The sequence below is a fragment of the Phascolarctos cinereus genome, unplaced genomic scaffold, assembly GCF_003287225.1.
Source record: "Phascolarctos cinereus isolate Bilbo 61053 unplaced genomic scaffold, phaCin_HiC Scaffold_2;HRSCAF=192, whole genome shotgun sequence".
Classification (NCBI taxonomy): domain Eukaryota; kingdom Metazoa; phylum Chordata; class Mammalia; order Diprotodontia; family Phascolarctidae; genus Phascolarctos; species Phascolarctos cinereus.
In genome coordinates, this window is record NW_027555625.1 from 60,091,800 (window position 1) to 60,110,362 (window position 18,563).

The 18,563-nt window shown below is 41.1% G+C and overlaps 1 protein-coding gene and 1 long non-coding RNA gene across 2 annotated transcripts in view; one reads left to right on the top strand and one right to left on the bottom strand.

Moving 5' to 3' along the window:
* Positions 1-18,563, top strand: part of SMPD3 (sphingomyelin phosphodiesterase 3) — a 266,077-nt gene that overhangs the window by 165,451 nt on the left and 82,063 nt on the right. Inside the window, exon 3 of the mRNA XM_020989278.2 lies at positions 16,224-16,292. The gene's annotated coding sequence lies outside the window, so the exon portion shown is untranslated. The remainder of the gene's footprint in view (positions 1-16,223; positions 16,293-18,563) is intronic.
* On the bottom strand, positions 824-2,202 carry LOC110210371 (uncharacterized). Its single transcript, XR_013484304.1, has 2 exons — positions 1,985-2,202; positions 824-1,354 (listed from the first exon to the last, which is right to left on the bottom strand). It is a non-coding gene; the product is annotated as an uncharacterized LOC110210371 (long non-coding RNA).

Sequence of the window (18,563 nt, forward strand, 5' to 3'; positions counted from 1 at the left end):
TGTTAGGAATCATGGATAGATTGCCAGGTAATAGGTTGCAAACACCTATTTTACCTACAAAATAACTCAAATTCCATTTGCAATGAAAAATCATCATGCATAGTAAATAGGCTTTTGTTGAGCCAGCCTGGGAATCTGTCATTTATAACATGGTTGGATTTCATGATCCTTAAATTCCTTTCTGTTCTAATAGCCTACGAATCTGTAGCCTATGAATTTTCTGTAGGGAAAATACATCTGGCATTCTAAAATTTCAAGGTTCTGTCATTTCCCTGGTATGGATACTCCCTCCACCATGCAAACTGTGACCCCTACTGAGACTTAGTAGATAGACTTTAAGAATTGCTGTGACTAAAATATCCCTGAGTGACTGAGTCTCCCTAGACTTAGCATGGCCAGTCCTCAGGTGGTGGACATAGAATCCATTACAAACTCGGTCCTCAAAGTTGATTGACCCAAGAGGTGCAAGAGCTTCTGCTGGACCAGCATAGCCTTTGAGAACCCTGGGTCCCCTCCCCATCATGATGAGGCAATGATGGAGAACCTTGGTGGAGGTCAGAGCTCCCAAATGTTGTAAAATTCAATTACTATAATATAGCCAGTTTATGAGTTTGGAATTTCTGTTTGTAAAACATGAACATCTACAGGAGGAAAATGTAATATGCCTCCTAACTACAATAGGATTATTTCATTTTGATAGAATAATGGGAGAAGTACATTAAGAAAGTATTATGGAAATAAGCCTGACCTCCAAGTCAGGATAAAAAGCTAATATGAGACTATTGGTAAAGACTGTTTAAAAAACAACTCAGGCACTGATGGGTATTTTGAAATTATCATTTTAGAAATTTTAATCCCATTCAAAAGAAGAGTCTGATAGTCAACACTAGGGATGACAAGTAGAAGCAGTAGAATGTGTGCCATAGAATGGCAGCTCCTTGAGGGCAGGGACTGTTTCTTAGTTTCGTTGTTGTTGTTGCTGTTGCTGCTGCTGCTGCTGCTGATGATGATGATGATGATGATGAAGATGATTATGCTGTTAATGATGGTAGTGGTGATGTTGTTGATGATGATGATGATGATGTTGATGTTGACGTTGATGTTGATGTTGTTGATGAAGGTGGTGGTGATGATGTAGTTGTTGATGATGATGATGTTGATGTTGATGATGATGATGATGATGTTGATGATGATGATGATGTTGTTGATGATGATGATGTTGGTGGTGTTGATGTTGTTGTTGCTGATGGTGGTGGTGGTGATGATGATCCTTTATATCCCCAGCACTAAGAAAGATGCCTGGATCATAGTGAGTGCTTAATAATTACTTGTTGATTGTTTAAATATAGCTTTCCTGCTGAAAAAAAGTGACCTAGTTTATATTTTGCATCTATTTCTATAGGTACATTTTGTGACCCCTCCCCTACAAAGTCACCTAGTTGAGGCTGGGAACTGTTTAACTTTTGTCTCAGTATCTGCAGTCCCTGTCATTGTGAATAATTGATAGGTAGATTGAATAGGATAGAATGATGGAAAAACAATGGACGTCCACCAGGGTTCACGTGGCATTCTAATCGAATCACACTAGAGTGTATGTGGTATATTGCCCAAGAAATGAGGAAAGAGACAACTTAAAGAAAGCTGATTAGGGTCTCCTCTTTGTAACTAGACAGACAGGTAATAATCAGGGGATGATTTGTCCATTGCTCAAAGCTGACTCAAATATGGTCATTTGTCTCCCAGAATTTGAGTAAGAACAATAGTGTGGAGTTTGTTAAGAAAGTGATTTTTTAAAAAATAAGCATACTTTCTGCATGTTCAAACTTCTTTTCCCCACCTTGTAAGGAATCCCCGATGTTGTTATAGCTCCGTAGGAAAACCACAACCACACAGAGAGAATTTTAAATGAGTTACATAAAATATAAGACAGAATAAAATGGGACTGTTTGATTACCTCCTGAGGGGTGATTGTAGCAATTTTTACCTGCCTTCCTGATGAGCAATGTTTGACTCTCCACTAGGACACTGCCATGATAGTTATAGAAACATCCAGAAGATATCAGGGACCTCCAGAGTTCATTTCCAGGCAAGACTGCACCTAACCCATTATAAAGGGATCCAATCAAAATGACTGAACAACAACAAATTCCAAGGGGTCTTCTGTCTCTCAGTCTCTTGTCTCTTGGTCTCTGTTTCTCTTTCTCTTTCTCAATCTCTCTCTCTCTCTCTCTCTCTCTCTCTCTCTCTCTCTCTCTCTTTCACACACACACCCACACACACACACACACACACACACACACATACACACGCACACAATATCCATACATGCAATGTTTAGCCTTTGAATGATGTCTCCAAGAAGCAAAGGAATAAGCATCTGGAGTCATGGTTTCCTCTTCTTGTCTTATGCAAAATAGTTATGGGACTTTGGGCTAATCATTCAATTTCTCTGATCTTCAAACTGTCTCTAAAGTACCTTCTGACTCCAAAAATCTCTGAAATTACAGTTTGATGACTATAGCTTCAGTAGTTATGAATAAATGCTTTCCTGTTGCTCTATACTGGGAAAAGTATATTTCCATGTTTGGTGTCATCTTTGACTCCTCACTCTTCCTCACTCTTCCTTCCACATATGCAACCAGTTGCCAAATCTTGTCATCTCTTCCTCCATGACATCTATCACATGCATATTCTCCCATTACTCTCCAGGCCCTAATTCATCTCCTCTGGACTGGACTATTACAACAATCTCCTAATTGTGCTTCCTGCCTCTCCTCATTCCAATTCATCCTCTACTCAACTGCCAAAGTGTGGAAGTCTGACCATGCTACTTCCTTCTTCAACAAATTCCAGCTGCTCCCCTATTACATCTAGGATCAAATATAAACTCCTCTTTTTGGTTTTGAAAGCCCTTCATAACCTAGCCTCACCTTACCTTCTCAGCCTCATTAGGTATTACTACAGTTCTTTCTCTCTAAGGCCAAACAGGCTTCCTTACTGTTCTTCACATACTCCATCTCCCAGCTTCACGCATTTGCACTGGCTATATGCCGTGTCTGAGACTCACCTGCACTTCTTGGAATCTAATTTCCTTCAAGGCTCAGCTTAAGCAGCTCCTTCTACATGCAACCTTTCCTGGTCCCCTCAAATGTTAAAACCTTCCCTCAAGATAGTCTTATCTATTTTGTAAGTATTTCATATGAACCTATGCAAGCATGTTGTCTTTCCTGGGTAGAATGTAAGGTGTTTGAGAGCAGGAGTTGTTTCATTACTGACTTTTGTTTTCCCAGAGACAAGTGCAGTGCCTATTACATGGTAGGCACTTCATAAATACTTATCAGTTGACTGACTGATTGATGGACTGGAGGCAGGGACACTGGGATGTCACTTGGCATGATTTGTTTCTTAAATTCCATAGGATTTGTAATTGGAAGGGATCTTAGAATTCATCTAGTCCAGGAATTCTTAACTTAGGGTCCACAGATGCCCCAAGGGATCTGCAGATATATTTCAAGGTAATCATTAACTTAGTAAAAAAAAAATACATCTTTATTTCAATATAATTGGGGTTTTTGTAATCCTGTATATTTTATTTTATGCATTTAAAAACATGATTCTGAGAAGGGATCTGTAGTTATCACCAGATTGCCAAAGGGGTCAGGACACACACACAAAAAGGTCCAACTCCCCATTTTACAGATGAAGAAAATAAGGCTCAGAAAAGCAGAAGCTCTAGTAAAGGTTAAGAACTAGGATGTGTTCTCTATACAAACAAAAAAATCTAACCCCTCTTTATTTAATCAATCCCAAAGCATTTATTAATCACCTACTATGTGCTAGGAACTACACTAAGCACTGGGAATACAAATACAAAATAATAGTAACAATAACAATAATAATCCCTACTCCTGGAGAGCTCGACATCCCATAAGATACATTACATTCTATTCCCTCAGTCATTTGGATGATCCACAAATAAAGTCAGAGTTACATGGAACCCTGGAAAACCATCTGTTTAAGTGCAGCCTCCTATCTTCTGGCAGTGAATCTATATCTCATTTCTGATTTATAGCTGAAACTCAGAAACAGTCAATGACTTGCCAAAGATCACAAAGCTAATCAGTAGCAGAAGGGAGATAGGACAAGATCTCCTGCCTTCAAGTATATTGTTCTTTCCTCTATGCCATATTTCCCCATTGCCTGACAGCATATCTACTCTCTACAGAAAAAAAAAACCCAAAAGGAGAAAATTCTAACATGTTTCTCAGGCAAATGATCCATCACAGAGTCCTGTTCTGAGAGTCTGAGGGAATGGGAGAAAACAAGCGTTTATTAAGCATCTACTATGTCCCAGACACTACACTGAGTACTCTACAAATATTATCTCATTTGACCCTCCCAAGGTAGGCGCTAATGTTATCCCCATTTTACAGTGAGCAAACTGAGACAGACAGAGGTTAAGTGATTTGCTCAGGGTCACCTAGCTGGTTTGAGACAAGATTTGAACTCAAATCTTCCTGACTCCAGACCTAAGATATATATTGCTAAAACTTTCCCATCTCCAAATTGTGGACTTTTGTATAGCTAGTGAGCCAAGTATATCCCAACATCTCCTTTAGAAAACACTTTAAACTCCCCAGATCCAGGTGACCACATCCTTAACTGTATGTTGAATTTTCTTGAGGAAAGCTTATGAAAGACTCCCAAATGCAATTGCGTTAGGTTCAAAGAGCTTGGAGAGGGAAAAACCAAAACAAAAAGCAAAAGTACTTCGATGTACTTCAGTCTTTGCCAGCCCTAACAGTCCTCTGTACCCATTTGGGGAGAGATGATTTTGGCTGTCTTACAGAAGAGCACTTTGAATCACTTCACTGTCAGAGTAGAGGATGGTTCTCCAGTTATTGCCTTCCATCAACACTGAAGAAGTGAGCACCTTTCCCCAAAAGCTGAATCAGGAGAGCGCTGGGCACTTCAATGGTGAGGTTGATCTTTGTGATTTATGCTTCTCCAGAGACCTAGGCAAAGTGAAGACTGAAAAGATGACAGCTTAGAATAAATGAAACGTCTGCCTTGATCCCAGCCTCCCAAAAGAACACAATGCCAACTTTCAAAAGCATTCCGGTCCTTCTTCCTGATTGAGAAGAGTGAATAGTGATCAGGGTTAAAAATAGATTCCCTCACTCTCCAATCGGGCCCTGCATGGTGGAATCCTAGGATACTTTCTCAACCTTCTTGCCAATTGAAGAATATTTCCATAAGGAACCCGTATCACGCCCTCATTTCCCATTCAACTCTGCTGGAGTGTCAAAGACTCTCAGACGGTTGTAGGCTGTGAATGGCCGCAGGAGCACAAACGAGCTATTTTTGAAATTGGATCAAAAGTGGGATTGTGTTCGATTCAAAATACTGGAAGGGAGGAAAGGGGAACGGCTCGTCTTTAGCGCTTTCTTTAGTCATCCAAGAGACTTGCCTGGGCTCCATTTACAAGAAAAGTGTTTTATGCTCATATGGAAACACTTATCCTCTGGCACCCCCTGCTGGTTACAATGTAACCATAGAGGGAATTAAAGGTTGAGGGAACCGCTGGTGACCTCATTTCTAACAAGTCTTTGAAATCATTTGGAACAATGAGCATTTGCAGCTTTAGCCCCAAAACATCAGGAAACCACAGACTCCAAGCCCTCCCTACCCTTCTGTATGTATCAGAGTACCCACCATCCTTCAAAGCCCTTCCCAAATCCAATCTAATTTCCTGTTTTGGCCCATTCAATCTCTCCCTTTCTGTACCTTCTTTAGCCCAAGCTCTCTGTGCTACCCACTTTAGCACTTGATTATAGCTTGTGATAGGATTTGGAGCTGGAAAGGACCTTAGACTCATCTCGACAAGCCCCTCATTTTATAGAGGGGAACACCAAAGTCTGGGCAAGTTTAGTGACATGCACATAGAGTCAGGATTAGAATTCAGGCCCTTTGACTCAAAACCTACTGTTTTTATCCCTATATTAGGTGGCTTCCTTGATTTGTAATCCCATAGTTTAACATAATATTTTATTGTTGTTCAGTCATGTAGTTGTGTTGGACTACCTGAATGGGAGGAAGATGAGGCAGTACCGCTGTAGGAAACACTAAGTGAAAAGCCCAGCAGCCCATGGTCAGATTCAAGGCGAGGAGACATAGCTGGAGAGTTTTCAGGCAGACAAAGGGGAGTGGTTGAGGGGTTTAGCTGCTACCGACAGATACAGTACTAATGCATTAAGAATTGGCTGCGTCTGCCCTCTCCACTTACAGCAACCTAAACACTCAGCTGTGATTGGCTCTACAGTCGCACAATTAAGTCCTTCCCTTGGGATCACTTCAGCTTTTGTACTCCCAAAACTTAAACTGGGAGCAGCTCTGGCCATCGCTTGGTACTTCCAACTCTCAATTGCCCCTCTGGGCCATCAAAACTTATTGTAAATCCCTCATAGAGTTTGGGAAATGCTTCATTATAGAATTCTCATCTACCAGCAGATTATGGCACTTAGCATCCTGCTGTATTGGTATCTTCAAAGCTATCACTGATGATAAATAATTTAATGAAGACAAAATGTGCTACCAGCTGTCTTATTCTCTAGCTTTATCAGGTTGAAAGTGCAGGGCTAAGCAAAACATAGAAAAACACAGTGTGAAATTAGAAAGACAAGCCCCCCCCAAAAAAAATCTTCATGGTTCTCATTTGTAAGTTGCACAAATGAAAAAAAAAAACCACATTGGGCAAATTAGCAACTTAAGCTACGGGTTATGCTATCCATCACTACTCAGATGCCTCCTCTAGCCATCACTAGAAATAAATAACAAGTTTAGAATGCAGTCAATGGGCCATACTTGAGTAAAGGGTAACCCCAGAACTTAGAACAGGGGTGGGGAACTTGCAGCCTCGAGACCACATGTGACCCTCAAATCCAAACTTCAGTCAAAGGGCTGCACTTGAGGACCTGAAGGGCCTCACATAGCCTCAAGGCTGCAGGTGCCCCACCCCTGAAGAACAGTGCCTAGTACTTAGAACTCTGCCTGGCACACAGTAGGCAATTAATTAATGCTTATTGGCTTACTGATCCACTGTCCCCAACAGTGGCTTACCATATTTGACTTGACAGGATTTTCCTTGGATTTTATTATATTAACTTAGAAGCTATAGACACACTGAGCTTCTCAAATCACATCTCAGTACATTGTTAACATTGATCAGTGTAAGGATGCAATGGAATGTGCTCTATTTAGTTGCTAGTTTAGTTGCATTTATTAAATGCCTACTATGCACTAGGCACTATTCAAGGTACTAGGGATACAAAGTAAAAGCCAAGGAGCTTATATTATTAAACTTATTAACATATAATAAACATTACAACTTTCTACATCTTTAAGCTTTTAATAAGCAAAATGTTCTCACTGGGCTGCAATCCTTTGTTTTAAACACTTTGGTACTGAGTTCACAAGATTTTTACACATCAAGAAACCATACATTTATCACACTGGATATGAAATCTCTTTGACAATCCATTTTTCCAAGTCTAACTTTGATTCTAACCCACAGGTTTTTGATGAGATTTAAATTAGCCTAGTTCTCAATCTTTTAAAACACTCGTATCTCTTTACTCTTGGATATTTTTCTTCTTTCAAGATGTATGGCATGGTGCAAGATCATGTTGTATCTCTAGTTGGGAATTCCTGTAATCGAGGGAAAATTCTTTTTGTTTCTCAATATATCAGTTTATCATAGTTCATTATTCCTTCAATGCAAGCAAGACTTCCAGAATCACTGGAAGTTAAGGGTGTGGCATAAAATCCAGCATTCATCTGACAAAGACAACTGACACCCTACAAAAGGTGTGGAAATCAGCTCATTCTGGTCTCATCTATTCCAAGTCAGACTGCTGAGTCAGCCTAATGACAACTGAAGCACATCTATACGATCACTGATGTCACAAAATGAAACCATATCAAAATTATGGAATTGAAAGAGTAGCAGCAGGGAAAAGTGGGAAAGACTTTCACACGGAAGGTGACATTTGAGCTGAGCCTTGAAGGAAGCGAGGAGTCTAAAAGGCAGAGACAAGGAGAGAGTGCATTCCAAATACAGAGTATATAGGTTGTACAACCTCTGCACATGGTGCTGGAATGTTGTTGTATGAGGATAGGGTAGTGCTGTGAGACTATAGTTCACAAGGAAGAGATGTATAATATGTTTGGGAAAGGCAACCTGGAGCCACATTATGAAAGTCTTTAAATGCCAAATCAGAGGAGTTTGGATTAGATCCTAGAGTTAAGAGGAAGCCACTGGCTATGAGACTTGTTAACTGATTGGCTAGGGACTGAGCAAGTTAATGAGAATGAAGAGTCAAAAAGATGATGTCAAGTTTGCAGTCCTGGGTGACTAGAAGGATGGTGGTGCCTCCAGTAGAAATTGTTATTGCTCTTTTGTTCTCAAAAAGGACCAATGACATTATGAGGGTGATGTCTGGACTTTCTCATGAATTAGATCTAAGTGAAGCAGAGCTGCTCAAAGTCAGAAGCTTCACTCTCTCCTCCACAATCATCAGAGTCCAATGGCAGGACAAAAGTCAGGACGACTGGCAATAGCTCAGGATTCCTCAATAGAAATAAGGAAGTCCAGAAGAGGAGTGGGAATGGGGGGAAAGATAATGAGTTCTGTTTTAGGTACTTTGTTTTCTTCTTCAGAATTACCACCTACTAATGTACATTATGTTGATCTGAGCACCTGTCTTATCCACAGTAGACTGTACACTCCTTGAGAGCAGAGACCATGTTTTATTTACCTTTGTATCCCTCTTAGTTCATAAATAGGTGATTAATTAATTAGTATTTGAATTAATATATGCTGGTGGGTGGCAATGAAAGCAATTTCTAGTGGCATTCTGGACAGCTGATCATTTTGTTGTTGTTTTCTCTCACCCTCCTCCCTTCCTTTCATTTTTCTCCTCCTTCCTGTCACTGCCACCTGTAAGCTTTGCTTAGCCCCAGTTGTAGCATTCCTGGCTAAAGAGGTGGCTGGTCCCCAGAAGACAGTCTGGCTTTGCACATGGATCTAATTTAAAAGCCTTTACAACCTCTGGTAACTCATAGCAACAAGAAATATCAATGCTATAAAAGTGCAAGGAAGCTTGGAAGAGCATGACAGGAAAAGGAGTATATTACTGCTTCTATACTTTTCTCTGTCTCTGGGGCTCCTGTGGCATTTTTGCATCCTGAAGGTCCTGTGCAAAGGATGATTAAGGAAGATTAAGATTGTGCTGAAGGGAAGCTTAGTCCAAAATAAAATATGTCAGTTTCATGATATATACGTGTATCTGTCCTTGTTGTCTCCCCTCACCCATAAGAGAAGTAGGGATTGTTTTATTTATTGTTTTTGTATTCCCCTTAGCACAGTGCCTGGCACATAATAGAAGCTTAATAAATTTTTGTGGATGGGTAAGTGGGTGGATGGGTGGATGGATGGATGGGTGGGTGGGAGGATGGATGGATGGATGGATGGGTGGGTGGGTGGATGGATGAATGGATGGATGGATGGATGGATGGATGAGAGTGCAGCAACCAGTGCAGCAGCTGAGATCAGAAAACAGAGGGGCTCTTAACCTGGGATCTCTGAACTATATTTTTTTTAACATTTGGATAACCATATTTCAATATAATTAGATTCCTTTGTAATCCTATGTTTTATTTTACGCATTTAACAATATTATTTTGAGAAGGGGTTAGTATGCTTCATCAGACTGCCAAAGGGGTCCATAACATAAAATTAAGAGACCCTGCTCTAGAAGAAATTGGGTGGCAAGGATTAGGGTCACAGCACAAGGAGTAATTGACCAAATCAGAATTCACCTAGGCTTCTGACTTGGCAGTCATGGAACAGTAGAAAAGCATTGAATGGGGAGTCAGAGGACCTGAACTCTCTGTTCTTTTCTGCCTCAAGAAGGTCATTTATTCTTTGTAAGCCTCAGTTTCCTCATCTGCAAAATGAAAAGGTTGTACTATATCATTATCTCAAAGGTTCCTTTTTCAGCTCTAAATCCTGTGATAAGCACATGGGTATCCCATGTTTTGCCTTTCATCATGTTTTCCTTATTTCAAATGGAAAATCCAAATGAGAGCAGATTATGCGTGACTTTCTTTGTGTGGCAGAAAGCCAGACTGGGGCATTGTACTGTTTGGGAAGAATTGGGTTTTCTAAGCAAAGGGCTTCAGCACGTTTTTTGGAGAAATTTTACAATTTACTTTTCCCCCCCCACAGCTGCCATCTGTTTCTGAAAGCAATAATATGTAACTAGCTGGCATGTCAGTTGATTAGAAACTGCTGCCAATTTAGATAGGATTGATGGATTGCTGATGCGTGGTGCTGTTCAGAAGAGCACTTCTCAGCCATTGCAAATTACAAGGGATGTCTCATTTTACAGCATAAATTCCCTTAACCACCTACACACTCATTTGCACATAGACTTTTCTGTTAGTACAGAGACCATAAATGCAAGGTACCATGTGCCACTTTCTTCCCTTGGAGTAAGGCTGTCCAAAATGGATTTGACTTTTGATTTTATTCTTTTGTTCAAGAAATGCAAAAAAAAAGAAAAGCCACTCAATTATTCCCAATTAGATTAACCTTTAAACTAATTCTTTAAAGGGGGGGGCAGAGATTTAATTTCCTATTTTGATGTCTTCTTTCATGTAACTTCAGAAGAAAAACAATGTGTGGCCCGTCCTGAGCAGAATGTTCTTTTTTTCTGAAAGATTGCTTACTTCCTCCTGAGCTCAGATTCCAAAACACTGACACGACACTCCCCACCCACCCCCACCCCCGCCCATGGCTTCTAAAGTTGCTCTGAAACCTCTCTGAGCAGGGCATCCTGTGGGCTGGGAAAGGGAAGAAGGAATAAAATGGAAAAAAAAAGAGAGATGTTGCTATAGATTTTCCACTTTATCCTCTGGCCTCCTCTGTCTCAGATGTTTTTATAGTTTTTTTTTTAAAGGGCTGGAGTGAAAGGAAGATAGCATTCTTCAGTTTCTCCAGAGAGCTCTCTCTCCGTAACTAGACCATTAGCACCAGCTGACATGAAAACAAACCATGGTGCTATAAAGCCACAGATTAAGGAAAGACTACCAATGCCTCCATATCACTTAATCTTTAGAAATCATCTCCCAAGGGATGAAGGCAGAATTAGGTGGATATGTCTAGACTAGAAGGTACCCATTAAACCCCAAGCTCTTTAAGGACCAGGGCCATGAGTTACCCAGCTTTGTACTATCTCTAATGTATGTTTATAATTGTTGTTCTGTGTCAACCAAATCACAGAAAGTTGTGAGTGTATCATAAGGGTTCATCACATGTGTCAAGTTCATTCAAAACCATTTAAATGCCTACTATGTGCCAGGTCCCCTGCTTGGCACTGAGAGAGATACAAAGAAGACATAAGACAGTGTATGCCTTCAAGGTGCTTATAAATGAATAGGAGAGAAAAAGCAGGTATACAAATATCTATGCCACAAATTAAAACGTGGAAAGTGCATAAAAGGGAAAGATCCACATAATGAGATATCATTTTCAGCTAGAGGGAATGGAGAAGACTTTCACCAAAGAGGTGTATCCCTAGCAGAGCCTTGGAGGAAGGACAGGCTTTCAAAAGGGGGAGAGAATGAGAAGACATGTTCCCAAAAGGTAACAGAAAGGTGATAGACTCAAGTTGCAGAAAGACATCCATTTTCACAAATGGCCATTATACAAACTTGTTTTGCTTGACTGTTTGTTACACGATTGGGGGGAGGGGGTTAGAAGGAGTGAGATTAGCAGTAGTGATGCAAAAAGAGATCCATTGAAACCTTTTTTTAGATGCACAGAAGAGAACAGAAGGAAACACAGACAAGCGTAATAGTTTTGAAAGAACCATGTTGAATTTAAATACTTTTTTAAAAAGCAAGCTGTACATAACAGAGTTTCACAGTTTCATGTATAATCCTCTTTTATGTCCTACTTTGTATCTGGAAATACTCATGCTTGGGAAGGGGGTGTTAAGCTCAGAATAAAAAAAAATTTAATTTTAAAAAATCAAAAGGAAGGAATCTGGCATGGAGGTATGAACACGTGAAGAAAGCACAAAAGTGGGAGAGGGAATTGGGAATAGGAAGGAAACAGAGAGTAGGGAGAACAGATTAGGCAACAGCAAGCAGTTCAGCATGTGAAAGGGTATAGTGTTCACTAAGACAAGACAGGCCGATTCATTTAATTCAATTAGCACTGTGCTAGATTTTAAGGATGGGCAGCCAGGTGGCACAATGGATACAGCACCCACCCAGGGGCAGGAAGACTCATCTCCCTGAGTTCAAATCTGACCTCAGACACTTATTAGCTGTGTGACCCCTGAACAAGTCATTTAACCCTGTTTGCCTCAGTTTCCTCATCTGTAAAATGAGCTGGAGAAGGAAATACCAAAACCACTCCAGTATTTTTGCCAAGAGAATCCTAAATAGGGTCATCGACTTTCCTACTCCTTTTTAGTATATTCCTTTAGCCTTAGTGGATACATTCTCTCTAAATTGAAAACTAGAAATTGAATGAGATGGCCTCATAACATTTCTGTGAAATGGGCTACCACAGACTATTCAGGGGACCTTCCCTGTAACCCCAGAAACAAGACTGGGAGAAAAGGGAAGGAGACTTACAGATCTGACTCATGGTCACTGGTGCTTTAGCAAAAGAAAAGCTGTTCTTCTCTGGATGTCTTTGCAAGAAGGCAAGCTGAAGATGCAATTTGTCCCATCTCTTATTTGTATCAGGTGACTCAAACAGTTGTGCCTGAGCTGCTGCTTGCTGCGGCCGCTGCCGCATTTGAGGATTTTTTTAATGAGTAATTTATCTTTAAAAATCTGATGGCTCTCCTGACTTCTTGTGTGGAAGATGGAGGGGGTAGGTCAAGTTAACGGGGCCACATTTTCTCTACAATCTTATAAAACCCTATGGAGAGACAGAATCTGAGAAGTTGCAAAGCTTGCACCTACCAGCTGGTGCTGCCTGCTCATGAATCCTAGCAGCTGCTGTTAGGTCTCTGCAGCCTCAAAGTAAAAGTAAATGTGCAGGCTGTGTCAGTGGCCCGGGAGGAACAGATGGCGGTACCTGCAGGAGCTCTCGGCACAATGGGGAGCGTACAAAACTGGTGGCCCAAGGGGTGCCCTTTGATTTAGGAGACAAGGTAGAAAGCAGAGGCCCACTATAGCTGGCATAGGATTGTCGGACTCAGAGCTAGAAAGGATGCTAAAGGTCATCATTTTTCAAATGAGGAAACCAAGGCCCCAAAAAAGTTAAATGATTTGCCCAAGGCCCCACAAGTAGTAAGTGGCAGAGCCAAGCTGCTTAATTTCATCCTTAACTGTTAGGTCTTTAGAGAGAGAAGGTAAAGACATATGAAAATACAATTTGTTTAGCGAGTCACTTGAGTCTTTCTTCCTGAGGGCCAGCTAGATTCAAATTCATTTTACAGAGCTATTACTAGGACAGGGCCACTGGGACTTTGCCCCAGCATAGCTACATTGGGAGGGGGTGATATTCCTGCAATTTGAAATGCACAGGGGACCACCTGGGAAAAAAGGCCCCATGTTAGTACTCTGAGGTGAGAACCACCACCCAAAGATCAGAATGCCCCTCTCCTGGGGCAGGCTGTCTGCACCACTGAACTAACTCGATGCCACAGTACGGGGACAAACTTCTTACTCATTTCCTAGGAATCCATTCCATGTGGGACACTGAAGATCATGACAATGGCTACATGTCTTGGCCTCAGTTCCCCCTCTCCTATACAACTGAATTTGCTCTGAGTGTCAAGCCTCTGCTAATTTATTCTATAGTATGCAAAGTACCAACCATAAACTCCTGATCACAGAAAGAATTTTCTGATCATATAATTTGGAGTTGGAAATGGGCTTTAAAGTATCTACTTCAATCTCCTCATTTTATTGTTGAGGAAATAGTCCTTGAGAGGGGAAGTGACCTTCCCAAAAATCACAGAGATAATAAGCATGAGTCAGGATTTGAACACAGGTCTTCTGACTCCAAATCCATTCCTTTGGTCCATATACCATGTTACTCCTCTTAATTCTAATGCTTTCTCTCTTTTAATTATTTCCAATTTATCCAATATATAACTTATTTGTATATATTTATTTATATGTTGTCTCCCCCATTAGACTGCAACCTCCTTGAGGGCAGGGACTGTCTTTTGCCTCATTTTGTATCCCCAGCACTTAGCCCAGTGCCTGGCACATAGTAGATGCTTACTAAATGTTTATTAATTGACTGACTGTCTACTGCACGTCACTTGGAAGTTGGCTTATTGCTGGTCCTCAGCCTTATTCCACCTCCTCATTCCCTCTGGCCTCTTCTCACACCTGTACCCACTCATGTGGAAACAGCAGGATGCCCACTCTTTTCCCTGGGGAGCTCCAGTACTTTCCACATTTCACGAATACAAAAATGTACAACAACCAAGGAGATTTAAAAGTAGCTGGGAAAAGACACTAAATCGTTTTGTCACTAGAGAAAATAAGCATCCCAATGCATGAACGGCAGCATGCACGAGGCAGCAGTGTTTGTGCAAAGGACTTTGGATATGGAAGCTGGGGGCCAGGATTTGAATCACCTATTTGCCACTTCCTGTCTGGGGAAACTGGGCCACCATTTCCTCCTCTGTAAAATGAGAGTACTAGTGTTTACACTTCCTACCTCATAGGGTTGTTGTGAGAAAAATGTTTTGTAAACCTTGAAGCCCTATCAAAACAGGAGTTGTCGTTGCCTTTGTATTTAACCTTGGCCAAATCTTTACTAGTGTACTCCACTTTGGGCTTCCCCAGGTGGCTTCCCTGGCTTCCTTCAGGTCCCAACTAAAAATCCACCTCCTATGGGAAGCTTTTCCCAACTCCTTTTAATTCTAGAGCCTTCCCTCTATTCAGCATTTCCAGGTTATCCTGTCTATAGCTCGGCTTGTGGTTTAGGTGGTGTCTTCCTTATTAGATTGTGAGCGCCTTGAGAGCAGGAACAGTCTTTTTTACTTTTCTTGTATCCTCAGAGCTTAGTACAGTGTCTAGTGCATAGTATAAAATGTGTATTGACTGAGTTTGGAACTTCCAGAAAAGCCACAACTGAATTTAACAAACATATCCTAAGCATCTATGCTGCGGGTTTCAATAGTATTAAAGAGTCAGAAAGTCAGACCGAGGCAGAAAGGTAAAGAAATTAGTGTTATTTTACCCAAAGAAGAGATTATGAAGTAAATGAAATATAAAACATTTATATTTCCCTTTTTCTAATATTTAAAATAGAATCTAGAGCTCAAGTAAGTATCAGTCATCAGACTTATAAAGGAAAAGGGGGGGAATACTTTGTATCAAATCCCAGGGAAAACACACATGTTCATTAGCCAAAAGGGAGGCAGTGTATTACAATAGATAAGAGTCTGAGAGTCAGAAGACCTGGCTTTGAGTTGGTGCCGACTCTTCTACTTATTAAGCTGTGTCACTATGGCCAATGCATTTAGCCTCTTTGGCCTCAGTTTCCTCATTTGTAAAATGGAGATAACATTGCACATAAGCTACCTCAACTGCGGGTTCCCTGATCATGGCAAGCAAGAAGAGTCCTTAGAGAGGAATCTAGTCCAGCTCCCCCATTGTAAAGATAAGGAAACTGAAGCCCAAAGAAGTTGTGACTTACCCAAGGTCACACAGTAATAAGTAACAGAATATGGATTTGAACTGAAATCCTCTGATTTCAAAGGCATCTAGATGGGGCAGTGGACAGAGCACCCAACCTGAAGTCAGGAAGACTCATCTTCCAGAGTTCAAATCTGGCCTTACACACTTACTAACTGGGTAACCCTGGGCAAGTCACTTCACTCTGTTTGCCTTGGTTTCCTCATCTGCAAAATAAGCTGGAGAAGGAAATGGCAAACCACTCCAGTATCTTTGCCAACAAAACCCCAAGCGGGGTCACCAAGAGTCAGACACAACTGAAATAACTTAACAACAACTCTGACATCAAATCCCATACTTTTTCTACCACAACACACTGCCTCTGTACCCAGGGAAGTTTGCAAGGAAAGTGTTTTGCAAACTATTAGGTGCTGTATAAATGCAAGCAATTGTTTTCCGGACTGAATGAACTCATTCTACCTGTGTTCTGTATCTTGCAGGATTCACATGGTGCAGCACTGAGTGGACCCACACTTCTTTCAAAGAAGATTGCTGCATGACAATTTTCGGTATGTTGCAAAAGGTTTGGTTTTTCCTTGTTCAGATATTGTAACATTGGATAATTAGTGATAGAATGAAGCAGAATATGAGAACTAGAAGATGGGTATCTAAGTTCACTGTGGGAAGCAGGTAGAAAGGAATTTCCTCCCGGTGTGCTCATCGCTGCAATGGAAGGAGCAATCTGTCTGGTCTTTGTCTTTATGGCCCCAAAGAGGCATTCTCTTTTTTTTTTTTCCATATGCTTTTGAGTTGAAATTTTTTCTCCCTTTTCCTCTCCCCCCCACCCTCCCCAAGATGGCGCACAATCTGATATAGGCTTTACATTTACATACCCATTAAACATATTTTCACATTAGTGAAGTTGTAAGTAAAAATTAAAACCAATACGAGGAACCATCAGAAAGATGAAACAAAACTCAACAGAAGGTAAAAATAAATGATAGCGATTCGACTTCCATAGTTCTTTCATTGGACATGAACAGCATTATCCATCCCGAGGCCTCTGGAAATGTCTTAGATCCTCATAATGCTGAGAAAGGTTCAGTTTAACAATCTTAGTCATTGTATAACATGGCTGTTATTGTGTACAAAGTCCTCCTGGTTCTGCTCACTTCACTCAGCATCAGACCATATAAGTCTTTCCAGGTTTTTCTGAAGTCAGCCTGTTCATCATTTGTTATAGCACAATAGTATTCCATTACATTCATATACCACAACTTGCTCAGCCATTCCCCAATTGATGGGCATCCTCTCAATTTCCAATTCTTTGCCACCACAAAAAGAGCTGCTATGTATATTTTTGTACATGTGGGTCCTTTTCCCATTTGTTTGATCTCCCAAAAAGGCATTCTTCGTAGGAAATGTTGACACATACATGTAAATAATAGTAGCTAGCAATTTAATACTAGCACTTCAAGGTTTGCTAAGCACTTTACAAATATTGTCTCATTTTTTATCCTCACAACAACCTTGTGAGGTAGGTACTACTATTATTCCCAGGTGAGGAAACTGAGGCAAAGAGAGTTTAAGTGATATGCCCAGGGTCACATGGCTAATAAATGTCTGAAGCAGGATTTGAACTCAGAGCTTCCTGACTCAGGTCCAATGCTCTCTCCAGTGTCCCACAGAGCTTACTTATTGGGGCAAGAGAGTGGCAGAGAATTTAATCCTTTATATTTGGGTTATCGTCAACTAGTGTGGATCTAGCCCAAGGGAGAATGGATGTCAGTAATAGAATTTATTCATTTCTCCCTAGGGTATGCTGTTCTCAGTAACCAACCTTTTACTACTCTTCAAGGGGACTATAACAGCTGCAAATTGAGAAGGAACATTTCAAGTCAGTAAAATGATTCTGTTGCAGTTTGGGGTGCTAGGAAACCCAAAATGCAAGGGTACAGGGCAGGTCTGCCTCAAAAGAATTCGACCACTCAAGCCTTCTTTCAGTCAGAGTAGCAAGGTTTATTATACATCGATTGGGCAGGCAAGATTTCTAGCAAACCTTCGAATTTGATAGGGACAAGACTGGTTGTTATTTGTCCTTCATTCTCGAAGAGGCCCATGACATCAAGGAAGTGATGCCATGACATGTAAGTGAATTGGATTTAAGTGAGGGAGTGCTGTGCAAAATCACCGGTCTCCCTTTCTCTTCTGGGGCCATCTGGGTCTAGTGGCCAGATATAGATCAAAACAACTAGACGTGTCCCAAGATGCGGTGGGAGATGTTGGCCTTTTCAAGCTAAGGTCTTTAACAGGTCTCAGTTTGACTGAAGCAACACCCATTCAGTGATTAAAGCTTAATAAGAATTGAGGCAGAGAATGGCCCCTTTACTTAGTCAAAAGGAGCTGCCCACTGGGAATCAAAGTGGAACTGGCCAGTTCAGCAACACAGCCAGCCTGCCTTCCTTCCTTCCTCTCTGCCTTCCTCCCTCCCTCTTTCTTTCCTGCCTTCTATTTCCCTTCCCTCTGCCTACATAGGTTATCACACTTTTACTTGTGAGCGCTCTGCCCAAAGGCAATGTAAAATGTTGATCTCTGAAAGCTTCTTTTGTTCTGCTTTTTGGGGAGGAAGTAGGGGTAAGTGACTTGCCCAGGGTCACACAGGTAGTAAGTGTCATATGTCTGAGGCCGGATTTGAACTCAGGTCCTCCTGACTCCAAAGCTGAAGCTCTATCCACTTCACCACCTAGCTGCCCCCCATTTTTTTCAAAAGACCAGCTTTAACCCAGATCCCTCTGATACTCACCAAGCTTGTCCTTGAAAGAAGAGACAAGAAAATGTAC